General features: G+C 59.3%; 1 pseudogene; it reads left to right on the top strand.

The window, feature by feature from the left end:
- The first annotated feature begins 1141 nt into the window (after positions 1 to 1141).
- On the top strand, positions 1142 to 3522 carry LOC135558097 (piggyBac transposable element-derived protein 4-like; annotated as a pseudogene).
- Positions 3523 to 3820: the final 298 nt, after the last annotated feature.

Genomic DNA, 3820 nt, shown 5'->3' with positions numbered 1-3820 from the left:
ATACTAGTCATACATCCTGCCCCAGAATTCACAAGTGGGCCCTGGGCTCTCTGTCCCCGTGTGAGTTTGGGTATCGATTCTAAAAACGCCCCCTTCAAACTACCTTCCCTTGGTTGTGGAAATTGTGCCTTTTGGGTATGGCTGTTGTTACACAACCTTCCCCCTTGCCTTCGGCGGGTCAGAGTTACCCCCGGCAAGCTTTACGAGTTCAAACTACCTTCCCTTGGTTGTGGAAATTGTGCCTTTTGGGTATGGCTGTTGTTACACAACCTCCCCCCTTGCCTTCGGCGGGTCATAGTTACCCCCGGCCAAGCTTTACGAGTTGATTCCCAGTGTGTGTGTGGGTCAGAGAGACCCCGGCGGCGTTAGCAAGGTGTATGTTGTAACCCTCCTGTCCCTGTGTGCTGCCGGGTCAGAGTGACCCCAGGCCCTGTTGTTAGGAGTTGTTCCCCCCTCTGTCTGGGACGGGTCAGAGAGACCCCGGCGGCGTTGGCGAGGTGTATGTTGTAACCCTCCTGTCCCTGTGTGGTGCCGGGTCAGAGTGACCCCAGGCCCTGTTGTTAGGAGTTGTTCCCCCCCTCTGTCTGGGACGGGTCAGAGTGACCCCGGCGGCGTTAGCCAGCGAGGTGTATGTTGTAACCCTCCTGTCCCTGTGTGGTGCTGGGTCAGAGTGACCCCAGGCCCTGTTGTTAGGAGTTGTTCCCCCCCCCTCTGTCTGGGACGGGTCAGAGTGACCCCGTCAGGCCCCACTCACTTGTCCCCGACAACTCAGTGCACGACCTCGGTGCAATCACACGGGGAGGCCAGCCGAGCGTACCGGATGGGACCCGAAGGGGCCGAAGGAGCAGACAGGCAGGGCCGACCACGCGCCTCGTCCCATTCACGTGGCCACCGTAAGCGGGGCGTAGAGAGGCTACTAATATTGTCAGGAAGAAGAAGAAGAAGAAGAAGAAGAAGAAGAAGAAGAAGAAGAAGAAGAAGCAGAAGCAGAAGACGACGACGAGGACGACGACGACGAGGAATACGACCCCGCCGAGCGCGAGCCCTCCGCCTACGACTGTAAGCAGGGCGTAGAGAGCCTACTAATATTTTCAGGAAGAAGAAGAAAAAGAAGAAGAAGAAGAAGAAGAAGATGAGGACGATGATGAGGACGAGGACGAGGACGACGACGGCGACGAGGAATACGACCCCGCCGAGCGCGAGCCCTCCGCCTACGACGCCTCGCAGTCCTGGTTTCAGCGCAGCTCAGGTCCTGGAACAGATATCCTCCAGCGTCCACCAAGAAGACAAAGAAGACTACTGCGATTCCGAAGAGGAGGACGTTTCGGAAGATGAAGACGGCGAGGAATACAACCCCGAGCGCGACGCCGACGACTACGAAGACGACGACGACGACGACGACTACTCGCGGTCGTGCTCCTCTTCGGAGGAAGAGCGAGAGGGAGACGCGGCCGCTGCCCGAGTGCGAGACATCCAGCCAGACAGAGAGCGAGCCAGAGACAGAGACAGAGACAGAGCCAGAGAGCCAGAGCGAGAAAGGGAGACGTTGCTGTCAAAAAACGGCAAAATCAAATGGTCCTCCGCGGCCTATCGCGGCCCGGACCGGCCCCGCGCCGTCCGCAGGCCCGGCCCCGCCGTGACGCCGGGCCCCACGGCCTACGCCGAGTCGCGAGCGATCGACATCGCGTCCTCCTTCCGGCTGTTTGTCACACCGGCGATAGAAAGGATAATTGTGGACATGACGAATCTGCAGGGGGTGAGAAAATACGGCGACGGCTGGCGACCCATGGACTCCACCGACCTGCGCGCCTACGTAGGGCTGCTGATCCTAGCCGGCGTCTACAGGTCCCGAGGCGAGGCCGCGGCCAGCCTGTGGGACGCCGAGAGCGGCAGGACCGTGTTCCGCGCCACCATGCCGCTCAAGGTGTTTCACAAGTACTCGAGGCTGCTGCGATTCGACGACCGCCAGTCGAGACCCGCGAGACTCGCCACCGACAGACTGGCGGCCGTACGAGAGGTGTGGGACCTGTGGGAGGAGAGGCTGCAGGCCCTCTACAACCCGGGGCCCGAAGTGACGGTGGACGAACAACTGGTCCCGTTCAGAGGTACCGTCTATGTATCTGTGTTTTGTACGTGTAAGCATAGAGAGCACGCATAGAGAGCACGGGCAGTCTTATGTATCTGTGTTTTGTACGTGTAAGCATAGAGAGCGCGGTAGCGGTCAATGTATCTGTGTTTGTACGTGTAGCATAGAGAGCACGGGCAGTAGTAGCACGGGCAGTAGTAGCAATCGGCAGTAGTAGCAATCGGCAGTAGTAGCACGGGCAGTAGTAGCACGAGCAGTAGTAGCACGGGCAGTAGTAGCACGGGCGGTAACGTAAACGCGGTGCGCCCCGATGGTGAGCCAGTAATAACGATGACGCTGCTAATCTCCTCTCCCTCTCCTCTCCCTCTCCTCTCCCTCCCATCTCCCCCCCCGACCGAAAGGACGCTGTCCTTTCCGACAGTACATTCCCAGCAAACCGGCCAAATACGGCATCAAGTCGTGGGTGGCCTGCGACGCCAAGTCCAGCTACGCTTGGAAGATGCAGGTGTACACCGGCAAGGCGGCCGGCGGAGGCCCCGAGAAGAACCAGGGCGCGCGCGTGGTCCTCGATCTGACCGAGGGACTGCCGGCCGGTCACAACGTCACCTGCGACAATTTCTTCACCTCCTACACTCGGGCAGCGGCTCCTCGAGAGGGACCTCACCATGGTGGGCACGGTGCGAAAGAACAAGCCCGAGCTCCCTCCCGCGCTGCTCCAGTCCAAGGACAGACAGGTCTCGTCCTCCAGGTTCGCCTTCACGCCCACCGCCACTCTAGTGTCCTACCTGGCAAAGAGAAATAAGAACGTGCTACTTCTGAGCACGCGGCACGCGGAGCCCGACGTTAGCGATCGCCGAGACCGGAAGCCGGCCCTCATCCTAGACTACAACCGCAACAAGGGCGGCGTGGACAACCTAGACAAGGTGGTCGGGACCTACAGCTGCAGACGGATGACCGCCCGCTGGCCCCTGGTCATCTTCCACAACATCCTCGACGTGTCCTCCTACAACGCCTTTGTCATATGGCGAGAGATCAACCCAGACTGGATGCCTGGGAAGCGGAACAAGAGGAGGGTGTTCCTGGAGCAGCTCGGAAAGGCGCTCGTGAAACCCTTGATCCAAAGAAGGCAGCGTCTCCCCCGCACCGAAGCCGCGTCCGCGCTCGTCAAAGTCCTACGGGGCGAGCGTGTATCCGCCGACGAGGCTCGTCCGCAAGCCCCGGAGCGAGCCGCCGGCCCGGCCGCCGCCGCAGTCGCCACCCCGGCCGCCCCGCTGGGGGCGAGTAAGAGGAAGAGGTGTCAGCTCTGCCCACCCAAGAAGGACGCCAAGACACACACCACGTGCTGCAGGTGTAAGAAATACATCTGCAAAGGCTGTTCACACCCATACTGTCACACTTGTGCCCACTGGGCCTTTAGCCAAGACGGGACAGGGTGACCCAGGGGGGGACACTGTGTGCTAGGCATAATAGGAGGACAACGGGAGGGTAGTACCTTATCACAACCCCCAGGTACTTAGAAACCCTTACATCCGTGGACTCATCGAGGAGGAGGCTGAAACACTGGTCACCCACATCCGCGATCAACTCATCCAGAAAGTATTGTGCTAGAACATCATTAATCATTTCTGTGCACTTTGTCCTGTGCATTTTGAAGTAGGTAGCAGCACTGTGGAGAAAGAAGTTTTACATGCTTCTCCAATGTGATCACATGCCAGCATGGACAGTGTTCAGCGA

The sequence above is a fragment of the Oncorhynchus masou genome, chromosome 17 (assembly GCF_036934945.1).
Source record: "Oncorhynchus masou masou isolate Uvic2021 chromosome 17, UVic_Omas_1.1, whole genome shotgun sequence".
NCBI classification, from domain to species: Eukaryota; Metazoa; Chordata; class Actinopteri; order Salmoniformes; family Salmonidae; genus Oncorhynchus; species Oncorhynchus masou.
Note: the sequence above shows the minus strand (reverse complement) of the source record. Positions and strands in the feature narration are given on the sequence as shown.